The sequence below is a fragment of the Elephas maximus genome, chromosome 21, assembly GCF_024166365.1.
Source record: "Elephas maximus indicus isolate mEleMax1 chromosome 21, mEleMax1 primary haplotype, whole genome shotgun sequence".
NCBI lineage: Eukaryota > Metazoa > Chordata > Mammalia > Proboscidea > Elephantidae > Elephas > Elephas maximus.
In genome coordinates, this window is record NC_064839.1 from 57,939,588 (window position 1) to 57,951,719 (window position 12,132).

Here is a 12,132-nt window from a genome sequence, read left to right on the forward strand (position 1 = left end):
CACATGGAACCAAGTGTTCTAGAGAAAGGAAGGGAAGGAGATGAGAGAGAGAGAAGAAACTAAAAGAATCCAAAAAAAGCAACAACAAAAAGGTACTGAAGGAGCTGGCCAATCGGACGATGTAAATCTAAGTGGCATGAAGCTGGCACTTCCCACGTGAGTGACAGGGCCTCACCAGGAATCTTCAGGGGCAGAGCAGAGGGAACAAGGGTGGGGGCCGTCTCCTGCAGGAAGCTCCTTGAAGGCGTCTTCCCATACTCTCTTGTCCACCAATCTCGGTGGCTGAGGAGTCCAAGATGGCTTATTTGTGCTACATTAGCTGATAAAGGACCTCCACTCTGTAACTCTCCTTGCTCTCTGTTCTCTGTCAGCTTCATATTCCATTTGGTACTTGGCTGAGTTCTTTATCTCTTCATTTGATGCTTAGGATTCCAGGGTTGATGTTTGTCTCTGTTTGACTTCATTTTTCAGGTCTTTGCTGTAGAGGGACGGCGTGCTGCTCCTGTCTATACTGTCTTGTTGGCTCTGACTCCCAAGGCCTGTTAATGGATTTTAATAACCACTGGAATAAGTCTAGTGCAGGCATCAAGAAAATGCACACTACAGTCAGTGGAAGCATTGTCTATTAATGGATTTTAATAACCATTGGAATAAGTCTAGTGCAGGCATCAAGAAAATACACACTAGAGTCAGTGGAAGCATTGTCATTTAAAATCTGCCTTTGCAACCTAAATGGTACTACCTAATATTTCTGTACCTCATTTTTCTCACCCAATAAATGCACACTGTTAAGGCACTGAACACCAAGTACCCTAAAGAAGCTCTTTAAGGTAATATCTACAATGTGCTTCTAACACATAATTAAACTGAAGAAGTGAATAAATCGTAGTTGTTATTATAATTATTAATCTTAATATCATTTTAATAGTATAATTTTTATTTAACTCTTGCAAATATTATAATATGGTTATTTTATATTGTTACATTTCTTAGTAAAAAATAAAAATATATTGAGAACACTTGGCTTATATTTATTAAGAAATTTCAAATAGCTACTACTGCTATTAGTAACTTAATGGGATTGTTGATGCTGTGTTGTCATTGAAGTTCTGCCAAAAACCCTAAGAGTGTTCTCATTCCAATAATTAAACAATGTTGGAACATTCTGGGGATTTTGTTAATCATTCCCAGGGGCCTAGAGTGGCCCTTTGATTTTTCATTAATAGTTCAGATCCATCATCTTGTCCCAGAATTTGGGGCCACAACTCACCACAGGTTGACATACTAGAGAGGGGACTCAGGGGGCCACAAGAGTTGTGGTGGACTTCCTTATGTTCAGCCACTCTTCCTTCCCTCTCACCCTGTGGTTTGAGCTTCTCCATGTGACTTTTCTTGGCTGATGGATGTGAGCAGAAGTGGCTATGACTCCATCCTGAGTCAGAATCCACTTGTTTGCCTTATACCTCATTCCAGTTCTCCCTGAAAATTGAATTAAGAGATTCCTCATGCTAATGATTAACCTAGGATAGATTTTGCTGAGGATGTAGGTGATAACTCTTCCTCCTCTCCCAACCTCTGATTTGGGATTGTCTATGTGACTTGCTTTGGCCAATGTATGTGGACAGAAGTGGCCATGAATATGTCCTGATCCAGATGCCACATCTCCATCCTGCAGTTTTGAAACACATCTGAGAAGAACACCTTTGGGAGCCAGAGTTAGAAGCCTAATGCAAAGATACAACACTGCCCTTCAGCCTGGAGCTCATTGTGCCTCATCACAGCCACGAGCAGCCCTGCAGACCAGGATGGCAGGAAAAAGCATGCTGAAGAAGGAATGAGGGCTGAGGTCACTTTCCTTATACAACATCATTGCAGAAAGTACTGACCTACACAGCGTGAAGTGAAAGTTGGGTCAAATAATAATGATTATTTTCTTCTTAGTCTTTCTTCCTTGGATTTCTTGGTCTGAAGGCTCCACCAAAACCTGTTAAACATCAAAGCAGGGACGGATGGGTGGGGGTTGCTCATGAGGTGCATTGGCCAAAAATTGAATCTGATCCTCCTCCATGAAAGGCTAGAACTCTACCAGTAAGCAACCACTAGAACCCCTGATGATGCAAATTGCTGCTATCCAAAAGTTTGTAGGTTCTAGTCCACTCATAGTCACCTCAGAAGTAAGGCCAAAAGATATAGTTTGGAAAACCAGTGTTTGAAAAGCATACAGAGCAAAACTCTACTCTGACACACGTGAGGTCAATTTACTTGACAGCAACTGGTAGACAGATAGATACGTACATAGACAGGCAGACAGAAAGACAGAATGAACCATTAACTATTATCTACTCTGGAAGAGAATATTAAATTACCATTTTATGATGGGAAAATGATATGAGGAAATGCAAAATTATTCCTATTTGCCTAGATATAGTGCATTAAGTATAATATATATATATATACATATATATACACATACACGTATATATATGTATATATATATATATATATATATATATATACACAATATTGGTGCTGTCTGGCATTGGATGTCTGAACAGTGTGTACTTCACCATTTCAGACTATATATGCAATGCTCCTGTAAAACATGGAGGGAGTGGTAACTATTTCACTGTGCATAACAAATAACAAGATTTATTTACACATAATGTAAAGCCACTTATCCTTCTCAGGACATATACTGAGTTTCAGAATTTCAGACACACATTGAAAAAATGCTGGATCTTAGTCCTGTATACCATTCCTTATGTAAGAAATAACAAAATTTACTTCCTGGATATATATATATATATATATATACACGGGAAACCTTGGATGCGTAGTGGTTAAGTGCTACGGCTGCTGACCAAAGGGTCGGCAGTTCGAATCCTCCAGGCGCTCCTTGGAAACTCTGTGGGGCAGTTCTACTGTGTCCTATAGGGTCGCTATGAGTCAGAATCAACTCGATGGCACTGGGTTTTATACACACACTCACACACACGTATACATATATACGTGTATGTATGTATATGTGTATATATTTTTTTCTGAAAGTAATCAAAAAAATACAAAACTGGTAGAGGATGAAGTGGCAGAGGGTCTCTAGAGGGATTCCTGTACAGGAAGAGGAAAATTCACATTCTAAGAAGAAACTCATTCCTTCTCCTTCCGTCTGCATCTGCCTTGGGATTTCTGGGTTTGGTCACCTGAGCAATGTGTTCATGACCACCATCTCAGCCCAGCTTTCTCTTGGTCTCTCCAGAAGGAAGTTTGTGTCTGTGTTCCCACTGACTTCTCCTCACTGTGCCTCTTTCACAGTAATACATGGCTGTGTCCTTGGAAGTCGATGAGTTCAGCTTTAAGTAAAATTCACTCTTGGAGGTGTCCCTGGTGATGCTGACTCTAGAAGCTAGAGCTGGGTTGTAATTTGTGCTTCTACCAGTCCATATTGCACCAATCCACTCCAGCCCCTTTTCTGGAGTCTGGAGGAACCAATGCACACCATAGCTGGTTATAGTGGACCCAGAGAGAGTGCAGGTGAGAGACAAAGTTTATGAGGGCTTCACCAGTCCTGTGCTGAACTCCTGCAGCTGCACCTGGGAAAGAACACCTGAGGTTAAAGAGAACCACAGTGAGCCATGTGTCAGATATAGCACCCACATACTTTCAGGTCTGAATTCCTGAGATACTTGCCTCTGGGAGCTGCCATTCAGAAAGAGAAAGACCCATAAATATTTCATGATCTTGTGGATGAGATCCATGAGTCCCAGAGAATATTCTTCAGGGTGAGGAGAAACCCACATTAAAGCAAATGTGTGCTGTGGGATTTGCATATGGGAGGTGTATTTGTATGTACAGGTAAAGAGAGATGAAGGGAAGTCCCTGTCTCTGGGACTCTTTGGAAAAAAGATGCTGGCTGCACCTTTGCTAAAACGTAGTCCTTGTACACGTTCTTCCCTTCACTCAGTTCAACGTTTTCTAATCCACACCAGGTCATATCCTGGTCAGGGAACTAGACGCAACCAAGTATCAAGGATAGCTTTGGGAGTAGAGTCGATGCACCTATACTCCCAGGGGTGGATAGAGGGATAGATATACAGAAAGAGAGATTAATGGACAAAGATGGACAGATGAATAAAAAGGCAAATAAATATTAAATATTCATCACAAACCCAGGGTCACGTATCAGTACTGATTCATTTGCCACCTTTATTAGCTCATGTTTGAACTACTGTATATTCCAATATGTTAAGACAGTAACTAAATGACCAAAAACATTGAATTCAGACAAAAATGTGTCCAACTCAATGTTTTTGTTTTCTAAAATGAAATAAATTTGAGTGCCTTACTAATTTGGGTGACTATTTCGTTAACTGAAACAACTTTACTGCCATGTGTATTCACGGGTTACTTCATGCCAACCTAAAGCATTTTTGGTCCATTATTTCTTGTATCCCACTCCTACCCTGCCCCCCACAAACCCGCAGACTAAATATTTCTGGTTTGTTACTATTCACATTCAGTGTTGTTAAAATGACGAGCGATCACCTAATTTTCCCTTTCCCCCAAAAAAAAAAAATTTTTTTTTTTTTTTTTTTTTTTTTACCCCAAGCCAAATGCTTGTAATGAATTGCTGGGTCTGTACTCTCTCATGAAGGAGAACTTTGAGAAACATAAAACTTCAGGACCACAAGCAGACGGAGTTAGTGCAAGGTCCTCACTAACCTGGTGTTTTTGTAAAACTAAGGTATCCTAGATGTGTCCATTCTTTGTTCTCTGGATGACTAAGAGTGGATATTGAATTTAGTAAGAGCAGTTTTCACTACCTTGGGAGAGTAATATGCATGTTTCTTGGAACTACAGCTGTCCTTAAAATGGATTGCAGAAAGGATGAAATCACTATTTGCAGAGGGAAATTCCTGCCCAGCAATCAAGTTTTCCACAGGGGTGGAAAACCCTCCAAAGAGATGCCACCTGGAGGCAGTATGTCACCGAAACCTGGGATTCTGTCTCAGATCCTATGACTGTTTTCCATTGTGGGAAATGCTTTCCAATTACAGGAATGGTCAGAATTCTCAGCATATCTGTTTGTCAACAGGAAATACTGGGCCATGAAAGAAACTGGAGAAGTTCTTATTGATTACTAGCTTCTCATGCAACAGATGACGTTGTTTACTCCTTCCTTGACTGCAGGGAGAAAGTGAGAAGTTAGAGGGACAAAAAATCAAGAAAAGTCCCTGGTAGCAGGTGAGAGCTGGAAATGGGATCAAACCGCTGAAAGCTGGGAGAGAAAAGAAATCCCTGATCCTGACAGGAAGACCTTCATCATCCTTTATCTGTATCTTCTCATGGTACTCAGTCCCTCCTGCTCTGTGGATCCTGATCAGCTCCTGCAGCACAGCCCTCTCCACCCTGTGCAGATCAGATTTGGGTCTAGGCTCCCACTCCCTACTGTTTCTCACCCATGGTCATGCTTTTTGCCATTCTGGAGCTCATGTGCAGGAAGACCTGACTCTTGGACATGTCTTTGGGGATGGAGACTCAACTTTGGTGGGACAGTTTTAATCCTTTAGGCCAGTAGTCCATATGTACACATTCACTTTAACCCCTTCCTGGGGAAGGGGAGGTTGGTGGATTCAGGCCCAGCAGTAATCACTGGTTTTCATGGAGAATCCAGAGACAGCTCAGGTGACAGGGAGTCTGTGATGGCTCACCATTTCTGTGCCTGACTCCTATAACTATAACTTGGACATGACATTTGAAGACAGAAAAAAAAAAAATCTTTAGTGATAAATATTGACAACTAATACAGGTCAACTCATTTTTGAAATCTCTGAGACATTCACTGGGTGAAATGACCATTAGGTGGAAGATCACTGTCATTGTCTCCCCAAAAATTTGTGTATCAGTATGCTGGGCCATGATTCCAGGTATTGTGTGATTTTCCTATATGTTGTAAATCCTGCTATGATGTTAATGAGGGAGGATGGGAGGTAGCTGTGTTAGTGAGGCAGGAGTCAATCTACAAGCCTGGATTGTGTCATGAGGCAATCTCTTGAGATATAAAAGAAAAAAGGAGGCAGAGGACAGGGGACCCGATACCACCAAGAAAGCAGTGCCAGGAACAGAGTGTATCCTTTGGACCCAGGGTCCCTGCATGGAGAAGCTCCTAGTCCAGGGGGAAGATCAATGAGAAAGACCTTCCTCCAAAGCTGACAGAGAGTGAAAGTCTCCCTACTGGAGCTGATACCCTGAATTTGGCTTTATAGCCTACCTAGGCTGTGAGAAAATTAATTCCTCCTTGTTAAAACTACCCACTTGAGGTATTTCTGTTACAGCAGCACTATATAAGACCGAATTTTGGACCAAGAGAGTGGGGTGCTGCTCTATCAGATACCTAAAATGTGGAGGTGGTTTTGAAAATGTGAATGAATAGAGGAAAGGCAGTGGAAGAGGAAAGGCAGTGGAAGAGGACCGGCAGTGGCAGAGGACCAGTAGCAGCAGAGAACCTGAGGCAGTGGAGAAACAGCAACAGCAGAGAAGTGGCAGCACTAGAACAAGACCAGCCCAAGACAGCTCTGGAGCCTACCTGTGGAGCAAGAGAGCTGAATGCCTGTGCGCAGGCTTCCTGGAGGAGTAGGATACCTTCAGGCACTTATGGGTAGAGCTACAGAGCTTTGGAACACACTTGCCCCAGCAGGTCTGATGTGGACGTGTGGCCCCAGGGCTGAGAGACCGTGGAAAGCAGAAGCTGAAGAGACAAGGAACACAAGAAGCCAAGTTGCCTCAGTCTCGAAAGGTATGGCATGTCCTCTGAAGGTATGGTCTCTGGTGTTTCTTAGGGTGAATTGCCATTCAGAGGGACTAGGAGAATGGTGTGACTAAAGCCAAGAGAGCAGTGTTGCTGTCCCAGTGGGTCTGGTAGGTGGAGCTGAAGCGCAGAGCCAAAGGGCCTCCACTGACAACCTGGAGAGTGTGCCCAATACCTAGAGTCTGGAGGACAGGGCAATAGTATAAATTCTTTCAGAGAACAGAGGATTATTTGCAAGGCCTTGAGGACTAATGTAATATGTTCTGCTGACTTGCTTGGTACCTGTTATCCCTTCTTTTCCTCCAGTTTCTCCCATTTGTAATGGAAATGTCTAGCTTGTGCCCTTTCTGCCATTGTACCTTTGGAGGCAGACAACTTGTATTCTAGATTTCACAGATAAAGAGGAATTTTTGGATACTGGACTTGGAGTTAAGACTTTTGCTCTGATATGATGGGGTGAATATGTTTTACTTGTTGCAAGGTTGTGATTTTGGGGGGACCAAAGTGTGGAATATCATGGATTGAATTATGTCCACCAAAAAATATGTGTATCTGTTTGACAGGGCCATGATTCCCAGTATTGTGTGATTTTCCTATATGTGGTGAATCCTGCCTCTATGGTGTTAATGATGAAGGGTGGGCAGAAGTTGTGCTAGTGAGACAGGACTCAATCCACAGAATTGGATTTTGTCTTGACACAATTTCTTGAGATATAAAAGAGAGAAGCAAGCGGAGAGACAGGGGACCTCATACCACCAAGAAGGCAGTTCTGGGAGCAGAGCAGGTCCTTTGGACCCAGGGTCCCTGCAAGGAGAAGCTCCTAGTCAAGGAGGAAGATCAATGAGAGCGACCTTCCTCCAGAGCCAAAAGAGAGAGAAAGCCTCCCCCTGGAGCTGACACCATGAATTTGAATTTATAGCCTACATGATATGAGAAAATAAATTTCTCTATCTTAAAGCCATTAATTTGTTCTATTTCTGTTACAGCAACACTACATAACTAAGACAATCATCAACAGAAATCCTATGATTTTTTCAAACATGGCTCATGAGTCCTGGAGAATTCAGCCCACAGCGTGAAGGTTCTTGTGAGATTCTGAGATCTAACCTGGTCGGTGAATACTTGAATTTAATGTGGAAAGACCCAGGTAGGTAGTAGGAAAGGGCCAGGTAAGGTCTTAAATTCAGAAGTTGGAGAAGCAGGCCATTTGCACTCCCCAGGGATGGCCCTGTGTTTCCTGAGAGCCCAGGGGCCTAGAAATGGAGAACACAGATGTTTCTAGACCAGAGAGAGAGAGTTTTGATGATGGGAAAATAAAACCTGATCCCATGAGAAGCCCTCCTTTTCTTTGATGGGGATGGACCTAATGTCTACTCTTACCCTTTTCAGGAAGATATTTATTTGGCATGCTTAATCTCTTTTATTCATCTTAACATACCACAAAGTGGCACTTGAGAAGTTATTGGAGCAGAATATATTATATGGAGCATGCTGCTCCAGAGACCACAGATCTGGGATTATTTTCAAGTTTAGCACCTTGAATGCTTTAAACTTTGGGTGGGTCACTTGACCCTTACCTGGTACCTCCTCATCCTTAGGATGGGCCTTGTCAATATGTATCAACCTGCCATCAGGAGAACACACCTGGATGATGATTCTTCTGGTTGAAAACACGGAGTTGCATTCAGTGAGAACTGGTCATTATTCATAACTGTGAAGAGCCTAGCTTTTCTGCACCTACTTTTACCACAGATGTGAGAAGCTTCTTGTAAAACAAACTTCCTGACCTCTGGCCTAAAGGAGGGGTCACGAGGTGCCTCAACTCTCCCAGTCTATTGTCTAGTCTTACATTTCCTTGCTCTCAGTTGAAACACTGCCTACATGTTTCTGTGCATGAACTTTGCATGAACGACCATTTGTATTACTATAGATTTTCTAGAATGATCATGAGTGTATCTTGTTTTTTGTGCATAAAGTATATATATGTTTGTGTACCTGTGTATGTGTATATGCTGACAGTTAAAGAGAGGATTCCATGCAATTTGAACAAAAATTATAATTTTTTTTGTGGAAATGTAAGAAATGTGTGTAGTGGAAGTGCTGTGGAGCAAGTGAAAATGACAGAATCAAACTCTGAAATCCCTCAAGTCCTTAGAGCTCTTCCTTCTCCACACTATGACCCAGATGGCCCATATTTCTGGAAGCCTTCAAACTGGGCTATGCTTCCCATCTACTATTTTGAATACAGAAATGGTAAGTCACTTAGTTCAGCCAAACACCCCACTACCTTCTTTGGGATTTTGGCACAAGGGACTAGATGATTCCAAGGACTGGACCAGTGCCTCACTTGTTCACTGCTAAGTATCTTCTTCTCAGAGGGAAGGTTGTGTGAGGTGAGGTCTGATGCATACAGCAATTAGGAATTCCATGGATGGAGGTGCTCTGAGAGAACTACAGGCAGGAAAGACAAAGTCTTGTGTTGAATAAAAGTGATGTCTGTGAAGACACTTTCCTGAAGATCAAAGTGTACTTCTCATAGGTAAAGTACTTCTAATACCTCTGTGTTCTTGTGCATTACTGTGGGTAGGTATTTGTTCAGGTTAATTTAGTTGGATGGACACCAGTTCATATTGTATGTTTAAGGCAACTTTATCATCAGAATTACCAGTATGAAAATGATCTATTGAATTCCAGAAAATCCTCTATCCTCCCCATGTAACAGAATCAAGACCAGGTCTACATAAGCCTCCCCACAGAAGCAAGTGTGCTATCTTCCCTAATGCTGCTTTTCCCTGTGACAATCCTTCCTAGGTAGGGAAGAGAGAAATAAATTATCCCCATACTTCAAAGTTATATTCTAGATCTAGATTCAGAATAAAAAGGAGGTTTCCTCTGGATGCTAATATTTGTGGGATTGGAATAAACCCCAGATGGTAACAGGAAGCTCCTTTATCCTCCCCTGAACCTGCTGCTAGGGTAGATCTTGGGCTCAGTGGGTGCCGAGAGTCCCCTGCTGACAGCCTCGCATCACTTCCAGGAGAGATATATGCTGGGCTCACACTGCCTTCCCTCACTGTGGATCCCTCACAGCAATATCTCCTCTTTTTAAGCATTTGGGCTGTGGGTCAGAGGTAGTGCCTTTAAAGCTGTCTTTGAAGGTGTTCTGGCTATAGGTGGTTGAGTTACTATTGCAAACAGGGCAGCTGTTATAGCTGAGTAAGGACTGCAGCCCCGTGCCAAGCTCCTCTCTGATCTGACAGCCAGAAGACATCAGGGCTGATAAGTGAGCTCTGTAGATATTCCACTCTATTTGCCTCAGGGCCATGGATCACTGAGTCAAAACAATTTTTTTTTTTTTTTTGCTGGACAGAAAAGTATACTCTGATGCTGATAGGAAACCCCAGATGACAAAAGAAACATCCCTCTCATGCCTCTTTCTGCACCTGATCCAGGAGCTGATGAGTCCTGAGCAACCCATGCTGATCAGCACCCTGCCTGAAGGGAGTTTTGTTTCTGGGCTCACAGTGACTTCCCCTACTATGGGTCTTACACACTAATGAACACCTGTGTCCTCAGCTCTTAGATGAACTGTGCAATTCTTTTTATCTCTGGAGATGGTGAACCTTCACTTGGTCTGTGTAGTGTGTGCTACTTCCATCAAATCATACACTTGCTAGCCACTCCATCCCCTTCCCTGGAGTCTGGCAGAGCCAGTGCATGTCACACCTGCTAAAGGTAAAATGAGAGACAACACAAGAAATTCTCAGGGAACTCCCAGGCTTTCTCAGGTCTTCTCCAGACTCCACCAGCTGCACCTCACAACGGACAACTGCAAACACACACTTTGGGTCAGGAAACCCACACTCTTGCACACACAACATGCATCAGACCCTTCTATCTCTACCAATAAGCTTGCTGAAGGAAGAGATGAAATCCCCAGATCAGTTCAAACTAAACGATTTCACCATTGGGCTCTTGGAACGGCACAACACTTGGGCCTGGGGCTCCTTTTCCAGGGCTGCAGAAATGGGCTCTGGGATGTTTTTTGGTGAGTACAGGGCAGGCCCTATGTACATATCTCCCTTGCTGTAGAGGGCTATTGCCTGTGAATAGCCTGTACTGAGAATTTCCCCAGGGCAGACAAATGCTTCAGGATGGAAGGCTGGGATGAGCAGTGTAGAATAAAAATCAGGACAACTGACATTAATTGAGCTTTACTATGCAACTGTGTTTTTTTTTTTCTTTTTTATGAGTCTGTGGTTAACACGTTCTATTTTTACCTCATAATTTTCTTAACAATTTAGTAATTTTTGCAATATAATTTTTCTTCTGTGTACAGAAGGGAAAACTAAACCGTGCACAAAGCTGTTGAAACAATTTCCCCTTTCTGCAGCATGAAAAATTGTAACATCCATGACCTAGGTTCACCCAGTTCACATCCCTTGAATGAACCAGCCCAGCCTCAATGTATTTAGAATTTATATAATGTTACCACGTGGTCATATCTACTGTAATTGTACTGTGTTGTTGTGTGCCTTCTAGCTGATTCTGACTCATAGTGACCCACATTTAAACTTGAATCATAAAATATGAGTGGCTTTAATCCAGGAGATTTTCATGCTGTTGGTATGAAGAAGTCTGTAATTTCATAGATCTTCCATGACTCATCAATTATGAGGCAGAACGTTATTTGCTAAGGAATGAAGTCATCTGAGGTGGTTCTTGCTATCCAGTGAGTGAGAGTCCAGGTTTGGATACTGGAGTGGATTATTGCACAAAAAAAAGCATGCTAACATCACATGGATAATGTGTCTCAATGCAGTAGAGCTGTGTGTGTGTGTGTGTGTGTGTGTGTGCTATGCAATATAATCACAGTTTGTTTATACTACCTTAAACTAAGTAGCCTTAGTGATACAACCATTAAGCACTCTGCTACTAAATGAAAGGTGGTTGGTTCGAACACACTAAGTGGCTCTACAGGAGAATGACCTGGCAAACTGCTCCCATAAGTATTACAGCCTAGAAAACACTTTGGGGCAGTTCTACCCTCTCAGGTGGGGTGGCTATGACTCGACTCTCCCAGTATCCTTTGACTCTCAGGATTCCTTGTTTTCAGCTGGAACCTGAATGTTCTGTGGATGGGCTTTGTACGAGCGAACATGTGCATATGTACAGATTTTCTAGAATGTATATGAGTGGCTGTTGCTTTTTGTGTGTCCAGTATGTGAGTATGTTTGTGTGCATGAGTGTGCCTGTGCATGCGCTGAGGGTTGAAGAGTTTTTCCATGATATTTGAGCAAAAATTTTTAAATGTATAGTTCAGGAAA